At 37.1% G+C, this 17211-nt stretch overlaps 2 long non-coding RNA genes across 17 annotated transcripts in view; one reads left to right on the top strand and one right to left on the bottom strand.

The window, feature by feature from the left end:
- Window positions 1–17211, bottom strand: part of LOC113459185 (uncharacterized) — a 110484-nt gene that overhangs the window by 58384 nt on the left and 34889 nt on the right. The gene's annotated exons all lie outside the window — the stretch shown is intronic.
- Window positions 2298–17211, top strand: part of LOC102066523 (uncharacterized) — a 66270-nt gene continuing 51356 nt past the window's right edge. For 2 of the 15 annotated variants that reach the window (XR_012580767.1, XR_012580768.1), the window contains exons 1-3: window positions 2305–2625; window positions 3317–3427; window positions 3628–3751. This is a non-coding gene — a long non-coding RNA (uncharacterized LOC102066523). The other 13 variants (XR_012580772.1, XR_012580771.1, XR_003380197.2 and 10 more) reach the window with 11 other exon arrangements.

Here is a 17211-nt window from a genome sequence, read left to right as displayed (position 1 = left end):
CATGGGACATCTACAAGTCTACACAGCTGTCATAACTACCACTAGACTTGTGCTAACTGATCTGAGATGAAGGATTCTCAGGGATAGAGCTGCGCTTATTGCATGCAAGAATATTAGTGTGGGAGAGAGGAGAGAAAAAAAGACTAGCTCTGTAGGTTGCTCTTCAAGAATTTGTCAGGGATATGCAACACAGAGATTCAAGGAGATTCTAGTCCCAGTAAAATTGAGATAAATACGCCAAAGTGATACAATTTTCAGTGGAATCACTGGGAAAAAAACTCTCAAACTGCTCCAGCATATGTGGGTTTTGCATATACACAGGGAAATTAAATTCAAGTTCTGGCTCCAAATCTCTTTCATATGAACAAATAACACTGTTCCTTGTGAGTGCTGCAGCTTGGGGTTGATCTTATTTCTCATGGATAAAGGAGACTACAAAGATGTCTTAATCTAATAAAATTAAAACCTTAAATAGATTGATCTTTGTAGCAGACAGGAAAGCACATACCTCTGCTTAGAACAGAGATTTAAGAACCTGTGTCATACTCTATTTTTTTTCCATTTTATACCCAGAACATCTGTAAGTCTTTGCACAGCCTCGTAGTTCTTACCATGAGATCTTCTGTGTGAAAAGTTTGGTTTGATGGATGTCCCCTCTAATTAGGTTACTCAGTGCTGATTTTACCCTGCCTTAATATTTTTTTAAGGAAATACTCCAATGAAATGTAGTTCAACACAGCCTAAGGTACTATACATCAAAAGAATCACCGATCTCTTCAACTGTGCTCCTCTAGTGCTCAGTAAATGTGATGTCATTAAACAGAGCTAAGTTGTAACGTAAAGAAGGGTAAGCAATGTTGCAGACCTTAACTCGGCCATATGGCACTCTTGGAGACTGCTACCATTGCTCAGCTGATACACAGTAATTAAAGTGAATTTCATTGTGTGTAAATCCCTTAAATGCTTCCTAAATCTCTCAGAAAGATCCTGGCAGAATAATATGTACTACAGTACTGCTTTCCTGCCTCTACAACACTTTTACAATTATAACCAGATTTCTTCTTTGGTTCAGTACTGCCCTTAACATTCTGATTGTTTTCCATAGCTACAAGTCATGATCTGTGTTCTCTTCCTGTTGTGAAACATGTCAGAGTATGTGTCTGTCTGATTAACAACATCAGACTCATGTCTTATCTTTCTACAGTGGAACATACTCCATTGTGAGGATGCAAGGGAATTGAGTTTGTGATGTCTTGTACAACACTGTGAAGATTAATGTACACTGCTGAATCTCTGACTACAGGAGTTCCCACTGGACAGCATGATGGGAACAGTAGGATATTTTGTTATCTATGGCCATGACATTATGTCCTAGTTTCATGCACCACAGTACACAGAAGTTGTTCTACTCAGAGAAGTTACTTACAAAAATGATAGCACAAAGACAAAATTTATTTGATCAAAATGAAGCATCCCACAATTCTTCCTAAGAAAGTGTGTTGTTTGGCAATTACATTAAACAACTTCCCAAACAACGGCCTCTTGCAGATATGTGCTACTCTGCATGATTCTGAATGTCAGGTGCTCTCAGTAGTTCTCACCTCCACCTAGCTTCCAGGCATTCTATAAAATTCTCAATATGGCTGTGTAATATATTTCTGCTGTGATTCCTGGTATTTGTCATGATCAGACACTGAGCTGGGTTAAAAGGCATTAAGTACAATGCTTGCTCGTATAGCTTCTCTTAGATGTCAGACTGCATCCTTCACACCCTTTTATCTCCCTTGCTCTGCTGTTTTCTTTCTATGGTGAAAGACTTTCCAATGGCTCTACTTTGCTCTTGGTCTTTACTGTCATAGGACCTTTTAACATGCAGGTTTCCTTTCCACAACTGGAACCAACAGAGGAGGTTTCATCCTGAAGTTGCTTTAATGATAAAGCAATGTCTTCTCAGCAATTCAGCAGTATTTCAGAAAGGCATCAGAAATTTTTAAAAAATGGCCCATTGAATAGGCTGAATTGGATTTTAGAGCCACTCCTGCTAGATTTCATCTGTCATATATTGGGGGAAGGGTATTATTGATCTAGTTTTGAGTGGAATTTTAGTATTTTAAAATAAAAGTATTTTCCAAGATAAAAATTATTTTGAAACTAATGCATGAGACAGAGCGCAAGATGAATAGAGAGGGTTTTTTTTCCACAAAAGCCCTATAAAGACAATCTTTATGTGTTTGCACACTCAAAACAAAAGGAAAAAAAAGGAAAAGAAAAATAAAAAGCCCTGGATGCAGTGTAGTTAGCTCTAGAGTCTCTATCACAGTACCAATTCTGAGCTGTCAGAAGGCTGCTCTATTTTATTCTTTTTTTTCTCTCTCTGTGTGACACATTTTAGCTTTCTACAAAAAGGGAATAAAGGGGAAGCAGCTCCGGCTAGCCTTGGAAAAGCTATTTAGCTTGCATATTGTGGAACTGTCTTCCCTAGCTAGTTACTGCCATTTTATAACACTGCAGCATATTGGATCAAAGACTAGAACTGCCACCTCCTGTTTACAATGGGCTGGAGCAGTCACAGAATTGTCAGGGCTACTTTCTGTCTCGGTGTGATTGGAAATAAGACTGGAAACGGTAGGTTGCTACCAACAGGTTAATTTCTTTTTTTATTATTTAATTTTTGGCTTTCACCTGCAATGTCAAGGCAAGAAAGCTAAAAATATTTAACCCAGAAGGGCAAGTATCTTTTTTAATCCTTTCAAATATTCTTGAGTATACCTGGGATAACAGGCACAAATATGCATGCAGTACTATTGTTTCAGAGATAATTTCAAAGGCAAAACCATTCAGCAAGGAAAAAAACCTTAAAAATAATCGTTGAAGTGTGTTCTAGATTTTTAATATATGTTATGCTGAGACAAGATCTGTTAGACTGCATAAACACTATGTCCCAAGACTTAGAAAGATTATTTTTGTAGCTCTGCCAGTACCAATTTTTTGTAAGAGTCATCGGTGGTTTTCATTTTGCAGTGACAATATGGTGTTTAAAAATATCAATTGACTGATTAGAATACTTCCTTTTAAAAGTGAAATTGCATTCCACATATCTGAAGGGTGTTATCTGGGGGCTCTGGTAGAATAAGAAGCATTTGGCAGGCAGATTTCTAGTTTATATATCTGATTTACCTTTCCAGCTTTAAGAAACTATTTTTGTTGCTTATCCTCACAAAAAAGAGACATAGAGAAGAGAGACAACAGACTGCAATTTTCACACTGGAGTGAAATACAAACTTTTAGATTCCCATCACTGTGTCTGTTAATTCAGGTACCTTAGCAAGAAGATGTGCGTATGCCTCTAAAGTTGGGTTTTCAAGAGACAAAAGAAACACAAACAAAAAACATGGGTACTCACCATGTTCTTATAACACCAGCTAAGGTAAGAGATCTGTGTCTTTCTTTCTTATATCCCTTAAACAAATAATCTCATTCCTTTTCCTGCATGTGCCTTGTGCGAGACCTAGGAATTGCATCATTGCTCCCATTTAGTGTTGCTGGTTGGTTACTTAGGGGTCCACACTGTAATGTGAAAAATAATGGGATAAAGATGAAGCTGATCTGCTGCTTTCTTTCTTACAGTGGGCTTTGACGTATGCTGAGATCAGAGAGCAAGATGCATGCTGCATCATGGGACCAAGGATCTTATGAGGATATTTGGTATCTATAATATACCATCTGCATGTGATTTAAGTCACTCTCCAAGGTGCAGCCCTTCTGCTTACTTATTCTGTGTTTTTTACTGAAAGGCTATTTTGTATGTGCAAGCATCAGTTTGTGAACTCAGCAATGACTTAAGGACTATTGTCTAGAGACTTCTAAGGGGTTTTTGCAGTCTGTACAGGTCCCCTTTTTCCTTCATGATCCAACTAGAAGTGCTTAGATTTTTAGTTTCAAAAGTTTCTGCTTTGACGCTGATGGTGACTGTGCATCCATCGCCATCATGCACACTGGATGTGTAATATTTAAAGGGATTGAACTTTGGCAGTACTGTTTCCTTAGGTCTCACAATGGTGTATATAAAACAGTATGAACTATTTGGTACCTTATATAGTCTGCTATATTGAAAAAAAATTGACACACTGCTAAGTACATATTTTGTAGAATTTTTACAAAACCGGATCAAAAGTTGCATTTGCATCTTTTGCATCTCCCTTCCTCTTTATTTTTTTTGGTTTTGGTGCATGTGTGAATGAAAGTATACAATTTTTTTCTTAAATATTTTCTGCTTTCTGCATTGAGAGATCCTTAGGTTAGTGAAATCTCTTCAACATTTTTTCTAAACTCACCTTCAAAAATGAAGAGACACAAGACTTTGCATTTAGGGTCTGTTAATAGAACAAGAAACTATTTCAATGGAAACTAATTCAAGAAGAAAACCTGGTGCTCAGAACATAAATAGGACCTAGAAATGCAGCTCCTAGAACTACCAGCCTGCTTCCGTATCATAATAAAATAGAGTGATTATAATTACTACCTAGCTATAACTGTATCTTTTCATTAATTACCTTTTCTCACAGACATGTAGGCTCACACATTGATGCATTAAGATTCAGGCCAGCCATGTTTTTTAATATTCTTTTTCAAGCCTTGGTATCCTTGTGTGTATTTGCTCAAAAGAGAAGCCAAGATGAACCATTTACTTTCTCTGTATTTACCAAAATTTATTAAATTAGTGGTGCAAAGAACATTTACTTCACACCTGCACAGCAGATCCAGTTCAAGTAATATTCTAGTACCATTCCTGCTACTCCTTCTTGCCTTGTATATTAATTTTAAATATCTTCTTATAGTTGCTCTCTATGTGAAACTGTTTAAAATAAAGGAAGGAAAGAACTCTGGAGGTTACAGGAGCACTCCAGAATAGCTTTCTCTGCCTCAAGTCTCCAATTGGAGAAATTATTTCTAATTAATGACTCAACTCTCACTGAATTTTTGAAACATTTCACCATGGAACTGAAAAGAGCTACTTTACAAGGAGAGGAACTGTGTCCTTGCCATGTAGTGGACAGGTGAATTACATTCAGCCATTTCTTTCCTCTTTTCTTCTAACTGCAGTCTGCAAGTCCTCTTTCAGCAATATTATCCCAGAGGACAGAAAAAATAATCCCTGAAATGTTTGTTAGATAAAAGGCATTCTTTTAAAAAAGAAAATATATTAATTTGAATACTGTTACTTAGGCAACGTCAGAGATTCTGCATAGCTTATCACTTACTAAGAAGGAAAATTGCTCCAGGTACATGTAAATCTAGTTCATGTAATTTCTTTATGGTCTTGGAAAGCTACCAGTTAATCCCAGACCACCTGGTCAGGCTCTCTCTTGTTTTTGAACCTAACAACTTAGTTAAACATCTGGCCCAGTCGAGAAAAAATAAGGAAGAAAAGGTCTAGCTGGGTCGCTTTCTCTCTTCATAAATAAGAGTAAAGACAGGCATTCCTTAACTATTTCACCTGTGATTTGGATTTTATTTTTCTTTTGAGAGAACAGACTTGTTGGGACAATGACTTTAAAATCCCTTCCCTATGTTGATATTTATAAACCACAGAGGGTGGAGGTTAAGCTCTGGCTCTGTTTTCAACGGCTTCTCTCATCAGCCAAGGTCAGGAGCTGGGCTCCTGAGGGACCTTGGGTTCATAGTTTTATTGCCAATGAGTAATGCCTTGAAACTGCATCCAGTTCTGCACTTCAGAAGTTTATGTGGTGCTGTTTTTAGTATCTTGATTAAAACTTAGTAGTAAATATAAAGCAACTCTCCTGTCACTATATATTTTCAAGTTTTGTTATTTTTTCACCACTCCTCTTTATGATCAGAGTAATAAATGCACCTATACCGGTTTTTCCCTGACATTTTATGCTTCTGACTCCACAAATAAAATCTGCTATAGAAATGCTGAAACAATGTTTCAGGCAGTCAAATAAGCAGAATGACCTTATTAAATTGATGTTTTTCAATATTAAAAGTAAGACTTTTTAGATAAAATATGCAATTCACCAGTTTTGTGTTCAGATTCTTTTTTTCTTTTTCCTTTTTCTCTTTTTTGTTTTTTCATTCAGTAAAAAAAAAATCCAGAATTGCTCACCTCCACCTGCAAATAAATGTGGAAGGAAGCAGCCTGAACAGATTTACCTTTACAGAACATAATTACGATAATAGCTACACATATATTTATTTAAGATTACCCCTATTCTTGGCATTTTCTTAAAGATTTGTGGAATTCTTAGCATTTTCTCTTCCTTATTTTTTTCTCCTGGTAGTGCAGTGTGATGATCAGGTTCAGTGTCTAATGAGGCAGCCATTCCGAACACGTAGAGACAAAGAAGAGGTTTCCCTGGCAACGAGGACCATGCCAGAGCTCTCAGAACAGTTTCCCTGTATTCAGGTTCCTTTTCTGTTTAGGATGCTTATTAGTGTGAGTTCACAGGCAAGGCCTGGCAAGCTTTTCAGAGATTACAGCTCCTAAATATACATAACAAAATACAGCTAAGGCTATGATTTATGAGTAAACTAAAAAGTGGTAAGCTGACACGTATTTTTTTAATTTTTATCTTTTTGATAGATTCTTAAAACAATGATGACTACAAGTTAATTACATATGTCTAAAGCTATTAAATAGTGCCCATATCTCTTTAGAACTTCACTGGTCTCAGCAAAATTTGTGTGAGTTCACTGAATTCTGAGCCATATTTCTGCTGTCACTAGAATAAGCATTGATCAAGGTTTTAGATCTGAAACACACATGAATTTAAGCACACAGAGATGTGATGAAATATGTAGAAATGTATTTAATATAACTTGAATTTAAATCTGTTTCAATGTAGAGAAAAATTACAGCAATAAAGTATTGAAATATTAGATATTTTTTATTATTTAAAAGTCAAATGAAATTACAATTAAATTAAATTCTTTAGTTCAAATCTTTACTTGCATCTGAAACGTATAAGCCTTTTATGATGAAGACTTCTGAAATCAGATTAAGAGATGAGCTTTTCCACATCCTTACAAGTTCTTGACAGAACTGAGAAGATTACTACACCACCCAGCCCAAAGCTTGGTCAGTATCCTGAAATCATTCAGGCAGGGATCCAACTCAGCTGAGAGTTTTGATCTGGAAAGTGTTTTCAAAGTGAACCTGCTCGCACACCTTAAACATACAACAGCAATTGCTACTTCATGTACATCAGAAGCACTAATCTCATGTCCATGATATCCACTGGAGAGATGGAATAAAATAGTCCAGGTTGGAAGGGACCTACAAAAATCAGCTAGTCCATCTGATAAAAGCATCTATTTAATTCCAACCTCACCAAGCAAGAGTTCAAACCAACCACCTTCCTTCCTTCCTTCCTTCCTTCCTTCCTTCCTTCCTTCCTTCCTTTCTCTCTTTCTTTTTTTCTCTCTTTCTTTCTCTCTGTTCCTTCCCCACTTTGCCTTCTGTCCTTCCTTCTGTCCTCTTGTCCTAATAAATACTACATCACTGTATGAAGGAATGGTCAGCAAATGTATGAATATTCTGAGGCAATAGAAAGGACTGAAGGACTGTTTCTGGACAGAACTGCAACCAGCTAACTTTTACTGCAGACTGCAGTCATCATTTCATCTGTCAGTAGCTGAACTTTTAAATCATTTATCCAGCTCATTTAAAAAAAAATTGTATATATATATATATATATATATATATATATATATATATATATATGTCTATACACACACACACACACACACATATCCAGAGCACTTTAAAGTTCTCCAAGCTAAAATTCAAGCATTAGGATCCCAAGAGGAAAAAACCTCCCTACAGCCTTGAGTAAAGAACCTAAAAGGCAGAACTTAATCTCTCTCTCTTCATTATTCACTATTGATGATCTGTAGGAAGCTACATAGTGTCTGTGCATACTGAGTGGAGTCCTGCATATTTAGAGAGGACCCTAGGCAGTTGCTTCTTCTGGGATGTTAAACAGATGGCATCTAACTCCTCATGTCTGTGAGACAGGAAGGTTTTCTAACTGTCCTGGAATAAACAGGAGCCTTAAAAACAAGCTCTGCAAAGTCTCCTGTATCAGTCACTAACTAAATCACTTGCCACAAGTTCAGCTGGGATTGATAGGCCTGGGAAGAAATTGCTTGACTCTTCTTTATATCCTGTCTCATATTCAATTCCATTATATGTAAAGTAAGGCAGTTGCAAAATAGCGAGAAACTAAGAAAAATAAAAAATGAGAAATAGGAGTAAAAATAAATTAAAAAGTGGAATCTTGCTTTGAGCCTGTAAGGAAGATATTTTCATTTTTTTCTCCTGTGAAGATTGCAAAGGAAACTCATTTCAGCTTTGTAAGACCACAACGATTGCTTCAGACACAAAATGAATCAAGCCTCTTGTTGGATTATGTGGGTGGTATTTCCACTCTTCCCTAGTGGGATAATTCACAGCCTGCAGCTGTGGCATGAAAACTTAAATATTTTTTCTCTTTCTGTCTGGATTTAAAAGAAAGGACCGGCATTCATTTGCTGTTTTAAAGAAAAAGAAAAAAGAAATTGAAGGCCCATTAAAGATTAGTAGTGTGAAACAGAGCAGTCATAAAACAAAACTGCATAAACAAAGAAGGAATTAATTTGCATCTTTTTAAGCAGCTATATTCTAGTATTTGAAAGTGAATGAGAAGATATGTACTTGCCCAGGTGTATTAATAACAAGATAATGGTAGTAAACAACCCCTTTTGTACTGTTAAGAATCATGACTCTTTATTTACCTGCTCTTAAAGAATTGTTTTCCTTTTACACAACAAAAGTTTTAGTATTATTATTACCTATGAAAGCAATTTTCTTGGATTCTTTGTGTGCAATTCAAACATATTAGATAATACATAAACTATACATTTGCTATTCTGAATCATTAAAAACTCTTTGCAAATTCCCAGCAGAACTTAATTTCCAAGTACATTTTTATTAGTCTAGGAATATCTTCTCCAAGGGAAAAAAAAAAAAAACAAACCAAAAAACAACAAACCAAAACAAACAAGATCCATAGCAACAAAAAAAAAAAAACCCAAACAAGTAAACTTGAATTCAATGCTTCTCTTCTCACTAATACAACATAAAGTTGATCTTCCATGACACATTTCTTAAAAGCTGCATTAAAGTTTTTCCATACCCTGTAAATTATTTTCTTTCCTTAATAGCTTGTTGTACTGTTTGCCACTACAATGACTAGGAAATCACTATTAACACTTAAGCTAATTAAGGTTTTCAGAAAACATTGGTTACGTTGTTCTCATTAGCAGACTTTAAAAAAAATACTTTTCAGATATATAAAAAAGAAGATTGCTTTTAAATCTCAAGAAATGAATGTAAGTGTTCATATTCTGGTACATTAACAGTTTGTTCCAGTACATTGATATTTTATGTGGAAATCCTACTCTGCAATTAATATGCTTGATGCAAATTGAAAAACCCATAATCCATCCTTTTCTATTGTATTGTAAGAGCACACTATTATTGAGAAGCTACAGGGTATCAGAACCATTTTTTTAAACTTGAATGCCCATTACCTTAAATCTGCATATAAAATAGTTTGCTTTCATAGCAGGTAATATATAACTGACTTTACCATGATACACATGAAAATATAACAAAAAACAATAATAACAATAATAATAATTACTCCACTGTGTTTCACCTCCACAATTACATATTTTAGCATTAGTAAATAAAAATAGCTTAAAATTAAATGCAAAAACTTAATTAAATATCTAGCTGTTCTAGATAATGAGATATCTGCATGGTCACCTAATGTGTTAAGTTCGAAAATAATTTGGTCTTTATTATATTTCTGGAAATTTCCCAAATCTACTGAAAAGCAAAAGTGATATTTTTGAACATAAAATATAAGTTAATAATTATGTAAATGTAAATAAAATATGTCAATGCCACTTACTATCCCCTGGAGACATTTTCAGTTGAGGTGATTGCCAATGATTGATTGTTACTGAGATATATTTTCCTGATCCTTTCCCCTGGATCATGTATTATGAAGGAACAGGGTTCTGGTGGGTTGACCCTGGCTGGACGACAAGTGCCCAAAAAACCATCCTCTCAGTCCCCTCCTCTGTTGAACAGAGGGAGAGGAAATATTGGGAAAGGTTCACGGGATAAGAACAAAAACCATCACTCACAAATTATTGTCACAGGTAAAACAATTTCAGTGTGAGGAAATTAGTTTGATTTAGTGCAAATGAAATCAGACAAAGCTAATGAGAACTAAAAAACACATCTTAAAAAACATCTCTCCCCCACCCCTCCCTTCTTTCCAGACTCAATTTAATTTCTAAATTCTCTACCTCTTTCTCAACAGCAGTGCAGGCAGATGGGGAATGTTGTTGTCAGTTCAACACATATTGTCTCTGTCACTGCTTTCTCCTCAGAAGAAGGACTCCTTCACAAACTTCTCCAACAGGAGTCCTATGCACAGGCTTCAATTCTTCACAAACTGCTCCAGCATGGGTCCTTTCCATGTGATGCAGTCCTTCAGGAGCAGTTCCAGCAGTGCGTTTCCCACAGGGTCACAAGTCCTGCCAGAAAACATGCTCCAGCATGGGCTCCTCTCTCCATGGGAGAGGCGCTAGATCTCCTGATCCAGCTTGGGCTTCCCACAGTTTCATCTTCCTTTGGACAGATCCACCTGGTCTGACATGGGGCTCTGCACAGGCTGCAGGTGGATCTCTCCTTCCTCATGGGCCTCCATGAGGCGCAGAGACACAACCTGCCTCCCCACAGGTGTCACCACAAGCTGCAGGGGAATCTCTGGTGCCTGGAGCTCCTCCTCCTCCTCCTCCTCCTCCTCCTCCTCCTCCTCCCCCTCCTCCTCTTCCTCCTCCTTTACTCACCTTGGTGCCAGCAGAGTTGTTTCACACATTCTCGCTCATCTCTCTGGCTGAAGTTGTCCATACACAGTTTACCACCCATCCCCACCCTCTTTTTGACTGTTACACCCAAAGTTGCCATTGGACTCTGCCTTGGCCAGCAGTGGGTCTGCCTTGGAGACTGCTGGCACTGGCTCTGTCAAATGTAAGGGAACCTTCTGGCAGTTTCTTACAGAAGCCACTCCTCTAGCTCCCTGCTACCAACACCTTGACATGCAAACACAATTCCACACCTTGCCACTGTGAATCACATACTTAAAATTTGTCAGAAAAATCCACATTCATCACACAATCTTCAAAAAATTCAACCACATCATTGACATCTACAAAACAATTCCTCACACCAAAATCAAAATAACAACATCACAACACCAAACAAGTTGCTGGTCTAGAAATTTTTCCATTAACAATGATGACAAGGTCTCATAGTAACAAGCAGCACAGCAACTTCCAGCAGCTGCCTGATTTAGACAGACTACTGGATACTTAGGTGAAGGGAAACTAAGACCTCATGTATCAAATACTTTGAAAACTCTTTTAAAGCCAGAAAAAGGTTTAATACAAGGAAATAAATAATGTGGAACAATATATTTATTCCATGTAGAGACACCACCTTTATGTCTGCAATAGAACTCAAGAGATTTTGCTGTCTGGTTCATGCAGCAAAAGTAATTGGGATACTGCACAAATTGTGAAATCAATATCTTCTTTCAAAGGATTGCTCTCTGAACAGAGCCTCTCCTTTCCAGAGACACAGGCAGCTTTCTGGAAACAGAATATTTGTGAGACCATATTCAGAATTCATTTTATCCTCAGGAGGAAGCTTTTAATTTTCTTCCTTCTACAACTTTAAAAGTACGGCTGTCATTTGTATATTACAGACCTATCTTGAGCTGGTCTGTATACAGAATATCTAAACCACTGCTCCTGCACTTACCTGGCAACAAATAATTCATACTTCCTTTCTTTATTTCTTCATACTCTGAAAACAAGGTTTCTTATAAGCATGTGTAATAATACAGTCTTGCAGGAGCAATTAAAAATAATGAATTAGTGTGCTGGTTTGGGCTGAGGTGGGGCTTACTTTCTTCAGCAGCTAGTGTGGGTTTGGTTTTTGGATTTGTCTAGAACACAAAATTGAATTAGTTATTGCTGAGCATGCTTTACCCAGAGACGAGCCCTTTTCTGCTTCTTGTACAGCCATGCTGGGGGAGGTATATGGGAGATTGGAGGTACATGGGAGATTGGAAGTACATGGGAGGTTGGAAGAGCAACCTGTCACATCCAGGAGAGGTGGCCTCAACTGACCAAAGGGGTATTCCAGACCATGTGGCATCATGCTCAGCATATAAAGTGGTGGGGAAGAGGAAGAGAGGAACGTCTGGAGTGATGGTGTTTGTCTTCCCAAGTCACCATTACATGTGATGGGACCCTGTTCTCCCAGAGATGGCTGAACATCTTCCTGTCCATAGGAAGTAGTGAATTAATTTCTTGTTCTGCTTTGTTTGTGTGTGCTGCTTTTGCTTCTGCTATTAAATTGTCTTTGACTCAACCCAGCTTTTTCATTTTTCCAGCTTTTACCCCTTCAATTCCCCCCTGATCTTGATAGTGGGGTAGTGAGTGAGCAGCCTCTTGGGGCTTGCTTACAACTTGGACTTAAACCATGACAAACACTCAAAACAGACATCACAAGAACAAAACCACCTTGAGAACCACCTCAATGGGAAGAGAAGTTTAAGGCTTTGAAGGATGCTGTTGCAGTTACCAAGCAGGAGACTAAAATTCTGTTTAATATCATAACTTTTTAAGAAAGCACTTTGAAATTCACAATAATGACCTTTACAGATAGTTCCTTATTCTCTGGAAGTTGTCATCACATCTGGATGTTGTGAATGGAGATGTATGTATGGAGATATATGTATGGTTCATTCCAGCCTATTCATGCATTTCAGATTATGTAGACATGTAAGAACATTATTTTTATAGCTAATGTAGCTCTAATCCAAATTTTCCCTTTCCTCTGATTGCAACTTCCTCCTGCAGCTCATCTAGCACTGCTGATCTGTGATTGCTCCTGGTGTATAAGTCTGTTGGAAAAGATTGTCATCCTGAGTGACAATAGGCATGTTCAACTCCAACATCCACTTGAGTCAGAAATGTCTATCAGCCACTACTTTCCCCTTAACTTGGTTTAAATTTAGGAAAATGTGTATCAAATTGGGAAGGCATTTTATGTTTTAGGTTCTTTATTCCCAATCTCTGAATGACTACTGAACAGATCATTCTTGTAGGGTGCTACAATATGATGTAGCATAGAGCACTACCATGGTTTACTATTCAACAGCACAACCCTGAGACACACTGCGACACCTGTCATGGTCAGAGCAGGTGGCGAAAGGAAGGGATCTGCACACTGTAAGGCAGACAGCCACATCTCTATGGCTAAACATCCACTCTGGAGGAAACAGGCTGATAACGCTCACAGTGGCTGTGACATGTGGCAGAATTGCATTAATTATGTACTTCACACTTAATAAAGTACCAAAATATGAGCCTTAAAATTAGCAGTACTCAAAGCAAAAATGAGAACAAAATTTACTGAAGTGATGTATAATTTTAAATGAGATTTTATATAGGATATAGGATCCTTTGCATTCTACTTGCAATTATACATATACAGACTATTTTTCTCTCAGCTTTTCTTCTCTACTCTTCTTCCCCTAACTGGCTGCTGATTTTTTTTCCTCTCTCCTTTTTTCTTTTTTTTAAAAAAGTCCTTCACTCTATCATAGTACTTGTTCCACTTTGTTCCTCTTCCACCATCACACTTCAAAGACTTCCAGGAGTCAGACAAAGTTCTTTCAACAACGTAACACTTTCCTTCACAGAAAGGAAAAATTCTTCTCCAAGGCAGGAGCAGTGGGACCAGTCTAGGTACCCTTACCAACCCCCTCTTTTTTTTTTTTTTTTTTTTTTTTAATTTAACATATCCTATACTCATCACTGTTGGAAAAGTATGAGACCAATGCAGTGAGCTACAGTTGTTAAGGGAGACCATATGATTTATTTATTCTCCTCTGTTCTCCTCACATCACAGAGGGACTCAGTCCCAGACTGAAATAGAATCCAGATCTACCTATCTTTTAGAAGTTTTTTATATCATTGTTCCCAAATTAAATATTCTGCTTTAAGATATAGAAAATTACTTGCTTTAGAAAGTATTTTTTCAGATTATTTATTTTAATAATTCAATATTTTTACAAGCCATATAACTTCAGATTGCTTTTGCAGAGAGGAACTTGAGATTTTTATTTAACTGTGTAGTGAAAGCCATCTTAGACTGCCTGACTTCTGAATTTCTTTGTTTTTTTTAATTATTGAATTTGACTACTTAGTTACACTGGGGTTTTTTTGTGGGTTTGTAGATTCTGATAGCCACAAACATTAAAAGACAGTACATGACGACAGATATTTTATTTCAATTGTACAGTAACTATCTGTAAAGATGTTGTGATGCAAAAATGATAATGGAGGCTGTCTCAGAGCCAAGCCATGGAAAACACTGTTGTTTTCTGATTTCTGTAGAGGCTTTAAAATCTTACCAAGCTATTAACATATACAGTTTGACATTGACAGTTTCTGAGGACATTTTATTCACCTGATGGGCTGAATATATTTTATTTGTAAAAAGACAATATCATTAATAAACAGCTTTATTTTGCTTTTTTGATTGCTTTCTGGTTTACTTTTTTAATTTCAGTACATGCTGTATTTTTTTTGCAAACTTAGGTAAAGGTAGTAAATTACATTATAGCTCTGAACATATACACCTTGAAAAGTCAAACAAACCAGTTTTGACACTCTCCGTAGGAAATTGCAATCTTAGCATACAGTAAGAAGACTTTACAGATAGCGTGTGTTTAAATAAATAAATGTTAAGCAAGGTCGGTTTGTTTTTTGGGGGGGCTACAGTGATGTCTTCTGTGAGCAGGACCCGGTGTCAGAGCAGGTCAGGCGGATGCCCGAGGAGGCTGAGAGCCAGCAGGAAGCAGGTCTTGGCAGGACCCATGGAGACAGGAACCCACACTGGGTTCTCCATCTCTCAGTTCCTTCACTGAGAAGGAGGAGAGTTTGAGTAGTCCTTACACTGAGGAGGAAGGAGACATAGAGAAAAAGTGTGGTGAACTGATCACATCCCCATTGCCCATCTTTGCTGTGCCACCGGCGGAGAGGACGCAGAGAAAATTGGGAGTGAAGTTGAGCCTGGGGAGAAGGGAAGGGTGGGTGCAAGGGTTTTAAAGATTTGATTTTATTTCTTGTTGTTCTACTCTAATTTGATTGGCAGTAATTGAAACTAATTTCCTCAAGTTGAGTCTATTTTGCCTGTAACTATAATTGTGTGAGTGATCTCTTCCTGTCCTTACCTCAACCTACAAACCTTTGGTTCTATATTTTCTACCCTGTACAGCTGAGGAGTGGAGTGACAGTGCAGCTTTGCTGGGTAGCAGATGTCCAGCCAGGATCAACTCACTACAAAGTTACAGCTGTCATTATTAGGGTATTTTAATGACTGGTAGGATAATTGTGATTTAAAAAAAATAAAAAGTTCTTCCAAAAGAAATATAAATACAGCTAATCTGAAGCATGAACTATTACAGACATTCTCACAGATTTCCATTAGGTAAATGTTAGTTTCTCCAGTCTTTCTGACAACACACATTTTCTCTTCCCTTTAAATTAATTTTACAGCAGATTACAATTCCTAAAACCTCCCTGGGGACTTGAGCTGACTGAGAAAGGAGAGCTGCTGAAACACTATATGAAAGGTGAATTCTTTTCATGACTGATACAAACATCTTAGAGACCTTTCCAAATAATTTCAGTTACTGTAACATGTTCTTTATCTTGAAGAATGTTTTGACCCAAACCAAAACGCAAACACTTTGACCCAACACCCTTTAAAGCTCTGCAAAATTGACTGCTGAGCCAGACTGATTTTTGACAACTAGCTGCACCTTTAAAATCTCATGTTTTCACAAAACTTAGATTACCTCTGTTGGCCAAAGTGCTCTTATGTTTTCTCTCTAGTCTAATTAGACCACTGCAATATTTTCCCAATAATATATAATGTTTTTATTCTGCTTCGTTTGGAATTTTTTTTGAGTTTTTGGCCAGGGTTTTTAAAGACTTTCTGTTGTTTTCTTCTTATGCAAGACCTTCCCAATCCTTCTTGCATTGTTCAGTCTCCCATAGGTGATAAATAAATGGATTAGGAGTGTGAAAATTTCATTGGACCTGAATAAGCAAGTCCTCTGATCAAACAAAGCTGAGGGGAGAAAACTGCTCAGGCATTTTCTAGAATCTGGGATTCTAGTAAGTCCTGGCCAACTCTGAGGTACAGACTCAATGTACTGGAAGGCTTTACAAAGGATAAGGTTATTTTTCTCAGCTATTTTTCTCATGCTACCATCCCCCTGACAACTAGGAGCCTCTCTTTTATGTGGATTAAATCCGTGCCAGCTGCTGTTTGTTCTCAAATTCCCATTCAGTAAACACTGCCTTATTAACAAGACCATATTACTCCCAATCGTTAAAAAGGAAAGTCAAAAATATTGTTATGTAGTTAATTATGATTGTATATTGATGATATCAAATCCTTATTTACCCTAATTTTATAGAGTTCTGTATGTTTGCTTGCTAACAGCATGGTAATTTCAATGAATGGGGAAACATAAAGCCACATACACACACAGCCTCTTATTTATGTTTTTGACCTATTTACATTAAGCACAGAGTAAGTACACTTTATAATTCACAGAGAGCTAAGCCAAAGTCATCAATATGAGAGAACAAACCTATGTTTTGAAGTCTAGCTCTCCCTGATACTCTAAGGTGGATATGCACAAGATCATTATGTATTCTTCACCACAGGTCAGTTGCTTAGCTACCAGAGAAGTAGAGAACTACTAATTGAAAGTATTCAGTATTGCTGGCAGCATCTGTTGCAGGACACTGGTCTTGGAAACACTCAGATATAAATGTTGCAGGGGGAAGAATAAAAGAAAAATCCACACAATATAATCTTGCTGAAAATGGCAAATGTCTTTCTTCTGTATTCTAATATATAAATTATCATCAGTGAAATTACATTGATTCTGATGACCATCAAATGCTTGTGTAATGAATTTTGTTGTAGAGATTAGTTATTCACAGCAATTTTACATGCTGTGGTTATATTTGAGATGC

Source organism: Zonotrichia albicollis, chromosome 6 (genome assembly GCF_047830755.1).
Source record: "Zonotrichia albicollis isolate bZonAlb1 chromosome 6, bZonAlb1.hap1, whole genome shotgun sequence".
In the NCBI taxonomy this organism is placed as follows: Eukaryota; Metazoa; Chordata; class Aves; order Passeriformes; family Passerellidae; genus Zonotrichia; species Zonotrichia albicollis.
Note: the sequence above shows the minus strand (reverse complement) of the source record. Positions and strands in the feature narration are given on the sequence as shown.